This window comes from Nyctibius grandis, chromosome 6, assembly GCF_013368605.1.
Source record: "Nyctibius grandis isolate bNycGra1 chromosome 6, bNycGra1.pri, whole genome shotgun sequence".
NCBI classification, from domain to species: Eukaryota; Metazoa; Chordata; class Aves; order Nyctibiiformes; family Nyctibiidae; genus Nyctibius; species Nyctibius grandis.
In genome coordinates this window covers 63,895,264-63,906,238 of record NC_090663.1, presented here as the reverse complement: position 1 = coordinate 63,906,238, position 10,975 = coordinate 63,895,264, and positions in this window count along the sequence as shown.

Sequence of the window (10,975 nt, the reverse complement as noted above, 5' to 3'; positions counted from 1 at the left end):
ATAGCACAGGTGGAAGAATGCACAACACAGCGGCTTCATGGCAATCTCTGAATAGTTTCACCTGCAGGCAAAAAAACCCTATTGCTGCTTAAGGAAAGAGGTAAAACTGAGGAGGCTTTTTAGGGCACTGAAAAGCCCTTCCAGCCCTAGTTTTGTGGCAGGAAAGCACCAAACTGATTAAGGATGTAATAATCCTGGTCAATGGTCCCCTCTCTGCACAAGGTGTCTCTGTATCTTCTTGTACTGACAATACTTCCCTGGCACAGAAATCCCAGCTGAGAAAAGTGGTCAGGCAATAGCCACCAGTGCTTCAATTACCAAGTACCTAACAGGTTTGGCTCCTGATTCCAGAGACAGTGCACTGGCGCTACACTGACAAACTTCAGAAAAGCCTGGATAAGTTGGGAAACGCTGGGAAGGAGGCAGGAGCTGTGGTCCACCTGGGTACCACATAAAAGAAAGAAGAGACATTCTGGAGGCAGAATGTAGGATACCAAAGACCAGGACTCCCATCACAACACAGCTGGTGGGGAGGCAAAGTCTCAATGCGCACCTAAAGAAACAAAGTAAGGAAGAGAGGCTCGGGTTCATCAGGGACTAGGGAAGCTTCTAGAGTAGATGAAGCCTAGCAAAGGATGACCAGATTTCCACCTGGAACTGAGACGGAAATGGGATCTGCACTTCACCTCAGGAAGGTCATACTGAAATTTCAAACTGACAAGTAGGAGAAAGCAGGCTGATGCACTCAGGATGCACTTCTCTGACTCCTACGGTAGACACTACAACCTCAAGTAAAGAATAGGATAGAAGCTGACAAAAGTGAAATAGTAAACAAAAGTAGTAAAAGAAGTCTGATATGAACAGGGTACAGCAACAGAAAGCAAAAACAATGCTTTCCATGTTTCACAGAATTCTCTAAGAAGATAATGATAGCACAGACCCAGAATGCTTACCTTAAACAAGGGCATGGACACAACAGGTATAAAGGAAACATGGTGGTAGGAAGGCAATGGAATGTGGAACTATTACTTCCAATTATTTTAATTACTCTGAAGTAAAATATTAAATCTTTACATTGACCACTGAGATAATACTAGATTTCTAGATGCTGTGAATAAGTGTTTCAGGAAAAGGCAGCCAAGAAACCCACAAAATGGGAAGCAACTCTTACATTCAGTCCTGACCAGTACACACACAATTGGTTTGTCATATTTCTGCCACGTACCTAACTATATCAGCATCAGATTCAGCATTTCTACAGACCTTCAAAGCCAGATGAACTACTGCCATGCTCAATTTCAAAGACAGGAACCACACAAAACTAGAAAAATCAATGAACCTAAAAGGTGAACCTTAGAGAACTGCATGTTTTCTGGAGACAGAGAAACTATTTCAAGACATCATGTTAGTCTCAGAGCAAATGCATCCTGCCTGTCAAAGAAAAAAAAGCCTATAAGAATCCTAAAGCTAAACATAATGGTATTTAAAAAAAAAACCAAAACACAAACCCAAAACCATTGGGAGCAAGAAAGCATACTTCAGAAAAGCTGGAAAAAAAAAAATGAAAGGGTTATAAATTCAGGCACAAACAAACAAACAAACAAAAAAACCCCAACAGTTAGGCAGAAGCATAGCAGAACCATCTAGTTGATATTTCTCAGGAGCAAAGTATCAGTATAAGAAACTGGGGGAAAAGCCAACAAAGTGACCAAGATCAGGTAGCATTCAACCAGGGTGGAGGATGGAAAAACTGCAATGTCAATGATGGTATGCACCCTCTCACCCAACACTACTTTATTGCCAGAAGACTGAGGGAAATCTTTCCAAAAAGCATTCTACAGCAAGCATGGGGAACTGTTGACAGTGTAGTATGATATACAAAATGGCCACATTAGCACAAGCAACTAAGTAACAGAAGTAGCAGGTAGTTCTATAAATATGCTGTATGGGGTAGAATCATCACAGCTTTTGTAAAGCAAAGTGCTGCCTTGCAAACCTACCTCAATTCCTGAGCAAGCCAACAGCTGGTGCATGAGGTAGATCTGATTGATAAAGTCTGCTTGGATTTCCAAAGAAATTAAATAAGATCTCTCGCAAAAGCCTCTTAAAAGAGCTGAGCTGCCCTGGGATATGAAGGCTTGAGATGGGAAACCACCTAAAAGAGGAAACACAGGAAATAAGTGATAATGCTTTTTGTGAAGCCAGGTCACTAACTCACAGGAATCTCTGCCATATTCTTAAATGGTCTGGAAAAAAAAACCTGAGATGACAATCATCCAATGATAACTGTCTACTCATGATAGTAAAGAGAAAAACTACAACATGCTGTGAAACATCTCATAATATTGAGATACTATGCAATAAAATAACAGATGAACTTCGGAATGAAAAAGTATGCAGTGACATACATACAGAAAAACAGCCCTAACCTTACCTACTAAGTGTCAGGTGTTGAGTTGGTTATTCTTTTCACGAATAAGATTGAGGCAGAGTCTCCTGTGAGAATATTAACTCAGGAGCAGTCAAAAAACAGGAGGAATGATAGAAACTACTTGTAAAGAGAACAGAAAAGGAAAAAGGGAACAAACTTATATCACAACATTAATCCACATTACACCTGTATTCTGAATACTGCATTAAATTCTCATCCATTTGCCCATCTCAAAGCCAACAAAGAGAAACCGTAAAAGGTCCCAAAAGAAGCAGCACAGCTGATCAAAGGAACAAAGCAGCTTCTGTGCACAGGATGCCTGAATAGACCAGGATTCTGCAACTTGAAAAAGGTATGGAGGAAGGGATAGGGGTCTACAGAGTAATGTTTGGAGTAGTGAAAAGAAAACACTATTCACTGTTTCTTCTCATACAGTAACTAGGGGACTTCAAACAAGAGCAGCAGACTTAAAACAAGCACAAGAAGATACTGTCATATAATACACAGGTAAGGTACGTGATTCCTTGCTGCAAGGTATGCAAAACGTCAAATATTTTGCACATTTAAAGGGAATAATCAAATTCTTGAAAGAAAATCCCACATTGAGCTCTTAAATATGATGATTTCACCTTTGTGATCCAAGAATTTCCTGACTCAAGTCACTGGAAGTTTAAAAAACACTCTCAGGAAGCACCATAATCTGACCACTGTGTTCTCATCTTCCCTAGGTGTCCTCCATGAACTGCTCTGCAAGTCTCTAGTTCATTTAGCTGCCAGGCATTCCTTCATTATAATAACGAAGTATTATTAGTCCTGTGATAGAACAACTGCCAGCTTGGGATCAATGTTTTCCCCATCTGTCTCCTGAGCAAAATGTGGTCTGACCTGCCTAGCTAGATCAGTAGCCACAGGAAGGATGTATTGGTGTCTTTGCTTTTAGGTAGTTAAGGAACCATGGTAGCCCTCTCATCAGAATAGTTCAGTTGGAAGGGTCCTACAATGATCATCTAGTCCAACTGCCAAGCAACTATAGGCACCACGTTTCTCAGCACTCAACAGTGCATTCAGCTCAGGTTTCAGAGTAAGCTTGTCCTTTGCAGCAGCATGCATTCCTGGCTACAGATCACCTTATCTGTATCTGATGACACATCAGACTCCAGAAAGGGGCTGTGGCCCCCCAGGTAAGCTGAGTGGCGTTCCTCTGATCTGAGAGAGCCTAAAGTGGTGTCACAAAAGCAACAGCACCTCATGTCTTGCATGTGACTGAAATTCGCCACTGTCTTTTTAGAAATTAATTTCAGACACACACTGTCATTTTCCTAGATTTCCCCAAAGCTTGGCGAGGTACAGTATACAACAGGCACTTACCTGAAGTCAAGGCAGAAAATTACTTTTTCTTTCACATGTGGACACTGGGATGACATCAGTTCACCAGTGATCGATGTGCCAAGCATGTTCTTCATCTTTTCTCCTCCAAAGGTGTCCAGTTAACACTGCACCTGCCAAGGAAACAGAACCCACTTTATTCATATCAATCCTAAATTAATATCAGGATAGAAAACTCCTGAGAGGATATTTGCATTTACAAAGGTTCTTGCCAGACAAATTGCTTAGCTCTTTTGTTGGGACAATAGTTCTTCCTTCAAGAAAAAGTCAATACTGACCCAGTGCATCCCAAATACAGCACTTGAGGCAGGCAGCCTTCCTGAATATAAAAGCTGAAGGAAACTCAGGCTACAGCTTTGTAGCCACAAGTTTGAGTCCAGTCCCCAATGCAGTACACTGCGACTCTCACAGTTGTGATCTGCGGACACATTTGGAAAAGAAAGGAAGGCTGCCTACAGCCTTCTGTGCAAGTTGGAATGAAAAAGCCTAGGTCTGTATAATTAAAGTCACAAAAGATTACAACACAGCTCTGTTAGCCATTACAAACGCAAGTCCAAATATTTCATAGCTTATGCTTTTCCTCATGGTTACACATAAGTGTCCTCCAATATATTAGCAATATTTTAAGTATTCAGCACAAATTTATTTTAAAATGGTTCTTTCAAAGTATTCAGGAAAGGCAAATTCAAACTTTCGTATGAGGAAAAAGCACAGTATACATCCAATACACCTTACAGCTTGGCTTGTCCCTAAGTTTGAGTGTCCTTTCCTACAGGATGCATGTGGCTCAAGCGTATCTGCCACTGGATTTCAGTCTCATTTGCTTTAACAAACACCAATTATTAGACTGCACAAACTGGCAAAGCTTATCTTGGCTCATCTCTGTACAAGTGGGTTTCCAAAGAGAAAATTGGCATAGTTAAATAAACCCCAAATTTCCTAACAAAGGACTCAAAACCAGGGTTCTAGACAATGATTCTTTAAACCAGATATTTAACAGCAGGAAACTCTTAAAGATGTGGAATTTCTTGGGATAAACTCTAGTTAGACAAACTTCACTGAACACAAAATGGCAGCCAAGAACACAGTGTGCGCCCACAGCTTCGCAGCACTCGGGTTCCTCAGCCTGGGTTAGCAGTTAGGCCATGTGAGCACTACGCCTTTGCATGGCAGGTGCTGAAGCATCCCTGTACAGACCTGCCTGTGCTTCTCTGAAGACCTACCTCCAAATCCTCATCTAGTAGTTAAAACAAAGCTCCTGAAAAACAAAATCAAGTCACTTTTCTGGAAGCCATCAACATCCTTTATCAGGCCCACACAAAAAATAGCTACTAAAGCTTTGCTTTCCTTTCCTGATTTTATTGAGGGAGTGTCTTTCATTATGAAACTTCAGGAAACAAGAGAAGCTCTCAAAACACAAGGACCTTCATCCACTCTTTGCTTTTTTTCTTGATAGCACTGCTGCAGCTGAGACTGACATAGGGCTGTGTTTGATTACAGCTGTCAGAGGATTTGCTGCCAAGTTGATTTTATTAATAGTCTGTTTAATTCAAGTCAAAATATGCTCGGAACTTGAAGCCTTCAGTCCAACTTTGGAGCCTGCTCTAGCTTGACACTTGGTCTACCCAGTATGTTCAAACGGATCATCTTGCTGATGTCAGGTCCCCCTGAACATAAGAGTCAAAGTCATACTCAGGCACAATAAATGCAGGAACTGAAGCTAGAAGAAACTTGACAAAGCTAGACTATTTTTTTTTTTATGGTGTCTGAACAGAGACACCCTATGGCAGCAAGGCATGTGTATCAGTTAATTAACCCTGTTAATTATTCTATTATTAAAGAGAGACAAAAAAAATCCATAAACGGGTAGATATGTAGCTGACTCCCAGAGCAGGTTCACAACTTCATCCTAAGCACCGAGGTTTCCTGCATGGCACGCACAGAAAGCGAAGTTTCCTCAAAGAGGTCATCATCCCATCTGGTCCACAAGTGCTCTGGTACCTTCAGTGTCACCCCAATAATCCCAACATCCTGTGACTTCAGTCTCATTCCTGGCACAAAGGATACAGTAAGAAAGCCATAAGCAAACAAAGGTAAATGCTGTTTCAGCCTTTGGAAAGGCATTTGCTGACTACCTCCTTTTAGCACACTGCTTTGATTCGTCAGTAACAAAACACTAACAGGATTAGGTTGCTTTGCTAGAACTGTATCAGCACAAGCTACAAAATATCCAGGGTTTTGTTCAGCAGCAACCTGTCTAAATAGCTTGTGTACAAGCTGGAAATTACTTAAAGCAGAGCTTACTGCAAAAGCAAATTTAAGTCTTCAGCTGTCCTTCTTTATTGCTCCACTACCAACTTAATTGAACTCATGCATATTGCAAGCAGATGGGGGGAGATCCAAAGCCAGTTGATACAGAAGTAATTTTTTATGCCTGTGACCCCTCACTTTTTTTTTTTTCCATTTTTTTTTTTTGCTTCCTGTGCCCTTAAGAGCAAACTGTGTAGTTTCACATAGGGCTCTGGGTCAAGCAGGATTTACTCAATCTCTCAGGATAATGCTAAAGAAACTCCTCCTTATTAAACTACTGTGAAGTAATTTTTCTGGTTGGAGCCTCCTGCTGCCTTGTCAATCTCTTCCCTAATTGAGAAACATACATTATCCAGAACTGCCCTGACTTGCAGAATGCTGAAGAATTGTCTTAAACACTAAGCCATTAACAAGATCTTGCTATACTAATGTGTCATCGGAATTGCTTCAACAACCCTTGTGACTCCTTCCCATCACATTTGCCACAACAGCTCTCTTTTTCTTCCTTGAATGATATTGAGGCATATACATGCCTACAGTACATGCTATCACCATAGTATTTAATCTCTCCTTGGGCAGTTCTTCTTGAAACACAGAGAAGCAAGAACAATCATCTGCTGTTGTAATGAATTGCCCATGCAGAAGTTAGTTAGTGCAAAAACTGGTACGCAGGCACAGGTCTACTGCTGACTCGAATCATCTTCACTGGGTTACCTGATACTGAGCTGTGCTAATACCCACTAGCTGAAGATTTCTTCCCATTACTTCAGGGATGGCTATTCAGGTATAGGCAATGATGCATGTGCTTGGAGACTAAGCTACAAGTCTTGGTAAAGGCAAAGTAAAAAAAAGGGAGAAGGAATAGAGAGATTAAGGAGAATAACTCTCCTTTTAATTTGTTTTTGGATTTATGTTCATCTCTAGGGGATGAAAGATGACTCCAAAGAGTAAAGCAATTTTATATTTGTGTTTTCTGTTTAACACAATTGTTCTACAAAGCCAGTATTACGATGAAGAGAAATTTAATTACCTTATTTCTATTGTGAAGGATAAAACTAACATGTCCATGACAGGACAGAATATTTCTAGGTTATCATTAGTCTGTATGAAGAAAGAGACTCAAGGGAATGGAAGTGGATGTGATCTTGAGCACAGCTCTGGTTTCTAAATCAGGAAAAGGAGGGTGGTGGTGAGGAACAGTGATGAGAATCAAAAACACTGCAAATTAGGCCTTGGAGCATTTGCCCATGAAGGTTGAGGCTACCATGAAGGACAAGGATCTAAACTCAGCTAAGTAGACGGGAAAAAAAAAAACATTAAGAAATTTGTGTCATTCTCATGCCCACTTTTAGCCTCCAGAAAGGAGTCAGGCAAAATTGAGGCTATAGCCACAAATACAGGAATATCAATGTTTGAACTGCCTTTCATCGCTCCTGTCCATCATCAGCAAGAACACAGTGTTGCCCCTGGCTGTACACAACTGCCGGCACCTCCCAGCTCCAGTACACAGAGTGGGCTTATTCTTGCATCCTGATCCACATTCCCTTCAGCACCCAAAGTGTTCCAGCAACAAAAACTAGCAGCAATCACAGATGACTTCTCTAGTAAGCCTGGAGCTTCATCCCCTACAGGAAACAGAGCAAGGTACAGACCATGTTTAAGGTACCCTGTAACATTAAATACTATAGATAGCGCACACAGTGGTGGGAGACAATCCTTCTGCAACCAGCAACCTTCCACTGCAAACACTGAGTCACAGTGCTTCAAGATTTTTTACTAGCTTGAACACAGCATTTTAAGAATTTTTTTTTCTTTCTTTTAAATATAAGAGGACCCCCCCCCTCAGTGCCTGTACTTTGACATATTTACACTAAAACAGAAGGACACATACATATGGAATGCTTAGCTGTAACAGGACTGCAATAACAACATGGCAACATCCTTGTGCATAGATTATGGGTGATCACAGTGAAGACAGGCAGGGTGCTCTGGATGTTCCACCCTTCCTGCTTGCTGAGACTGAGTGGGCCAGACCCTCATCTGGGTTGCTAAAAAAAGAGAAGGCTGATGCAGGGAGCCAGGCTTACGAAGCTTTTGGGTGGGGAGACAGAATCAAAGAGTGCCGGTGAGAGCTGAGTTTCTCAGGCTGTGTCTGCATGCTACAAACAGTCTGGGTACCTCCCTCACTTGTGGAGAGATGAGGCTCTTGGACTTAAGTGTAAGGAACCTCTGTCTCTCCCAAATCATCTCTGCTATGCACAGACACTGCCAGGCAGCATGTACTCAGGGAGCCAGGCCAGTGCATAGCAACTACAAGGAGAGAAGTTTGGCAGTGATAAGCCAGTTCTTGTGTTGCACCTGTGCAGGGCCAAGTCAGCAAGATCATTTCCAAGACCATCTAGGTAAGGTTGGAGACCTTGGTGAAATAGTACTCTGACATTTGCAAGGGATGCAGGGACAATAGCTTTGAGCCAAATGGGCACAAGTCATCCTTCGCTTCTCTGCTCCAGGTTGATAGGGGAGCAGAGCTGGACTGAGTGGCTAGTCAAGGCCCTGCTGAAAGGCCTGTTGCTGCTGTAGTCATTAACCCTCATCCTCCACTGACAGTCAGCAAATACAGTATGCACAGTGTGAGAGACACTGAACCCACCCTCCCTTCTGGAAGCACAGCCCTCAGTCATCTGCCTGTAAGCTGGCAACCTAAAGATCTTAAAGGGGTAGTACACCTAACTGTATGGCCTCATCAAAATAGTTACTACAAGTAAGGACAGAGGAGAAAAAAGTCAGCTCTGAAAGCTGTCATACTAACATGAGAGTACACCAATAGTGAAGTGGGTCTGAGGTATTTGGAAACAAATCAGGATTTAATTCAGAAGTAAATCAAGTAACAAATACAATAGTATGCAATAGTGTGAAGAGCAAGATCAAATGCTTGTAGACTAAACAACAACTCTTAAATTCTGAAAGATCATCCACTGAAAAAAGGGAAATAGTTGACCATGCTGTAGGCAATCCAGAAATGTCTTGGAGCCAAAATTGTGATTCAGCCATCAAAAAGGAAAATACAAATCTAGTTGGTATTGCAGATGAGCTACTCAGACAGAAGTAGTATGCCACGCACATCAACACAGACTCCCTCTGGAGCATCACGTACAATTCTACTGCCACGGATGAACTACACCTAGAGCAGACACGAAGAGGGTTGTCAAGAGAACGAAAGCAATGGAAAGCTATTCTTACAAAAGGAGGGTAAAAACTGGACAAGACAGAGCTCAAAGTCTATTTTAAAAGGATATGGAGGACAAGAGCTAGACAATCACAATCTGCTTGGGCTATTATTCCACTATGAGACTTGGATGGAATTAGAAACAGCTGCAGTGTTGTAAACACCAAGCCACCCAGTGGAATAACAGCCACAAACTACATGGCAAGCCACACATTTTTGCTGGAAACAGCCATACTTTGACATTGCACCTGATGCAATCATTTTGTTTATGACACTAAGTGCTCTTTTGCATGGCATTACTCACATTCTGAAAGACAAAAGTCTTCAATGGTAGGGGGAAGAGACTCTTTGGCTGGTTTCAGGGGATTAGAGGGAAGAGAGTATTCTACTGGTCCTCCTGGATGGTAGCTCATCCTTAAGTAGTCAGCTCCCTCTTGACTAGTCCTTTTTTCCCCAAACTCTGGACTTGAGTGGAGGGAGCAGAGGAAGCAAAGGAAAAGAACTAAATTTGGAAGGGAACAGAAATGGATACATCATGCTTAAAGAAAACTGACTGCATGGTTTCTAATTATCTAAACTATCTTTCGGCACACAGCTGTAGCTTGAAGACACAGGGCAGGAAGAAATCGCTCCATATAAACTCATCTCAGTTCATCCAGCAGTTTTCATTGCTGGGCCATACAGAAGTGCTCTGAGCTTTACCAGACTAACTACAGTGCATTTCAGGAGAGGAAAATATGCAAAGGGTGACTTTTCACCCTTCATCTGTAGGCTGCCTCTCCAAAAGGCTGGCTTCCCTGTAGGATGGCACACAGAACAAGTCAATTTTCCTCCAAGGTGAGCTCAGGCTATCACATGGCCTCTGTCAGCTGATCAACAGGAATATCTGTGAAAACCTCTCTCAAAAGCTTTTACACACTGAGTTAGAGTCCCAAGGTGTACATAAAGGATTTGTCAGGGTCAGTGCAGAATACTCATTAATAGCTGGTCTTGCACCAATTCTAGAAGAAATGCTTTGTAAGAACAAGTGTTGCAAGACACATGTTCTAGCCAAGAGCATTCATGACTGTATGACTTAGCTGCTAATATAAACAGGAAATCTCTTTCCCTCCACACTTAGTAAAGACAGCCGATATTGTTACAGATTGAAGGCATGCAAATGCCCTCAAAGCTTGATCCAAAGCTCATCTAACACACGTGATAGCACTCGCAGAACGCAGAAGTCTAGAAGTTTGCATGATTTTTAATTCAGGAAGTCAGTAAGACTCACTCACACTGACATAGTCCACAAAACAAACACTTTGCAATGATGGTGACTCTACAAGGGTTTGGCAGTTGACTTTGTGCAGACTAATGCTCCTCTATTCTCAACAGTGTTTCAGTTCAAATACTCAAAAACTTTGCCAGGCCGAACCCTTAGGAAGGGCTTGGCAACCCTAAATCTTATGCTGGAGATGAAGAACATGTATTCAAGATGTTCAGCCATACGTTACATTCCCACAGGAGTCAGCAAGATATCATAGAATGGTTTCGGTTGGAAGGGACCTTAAAGATGATCTAGTTCCAACCCCCCTGCCACAGGCAGGGCCCCCTTTCCACTAGAACAGGTTGCTCAAAGCCTC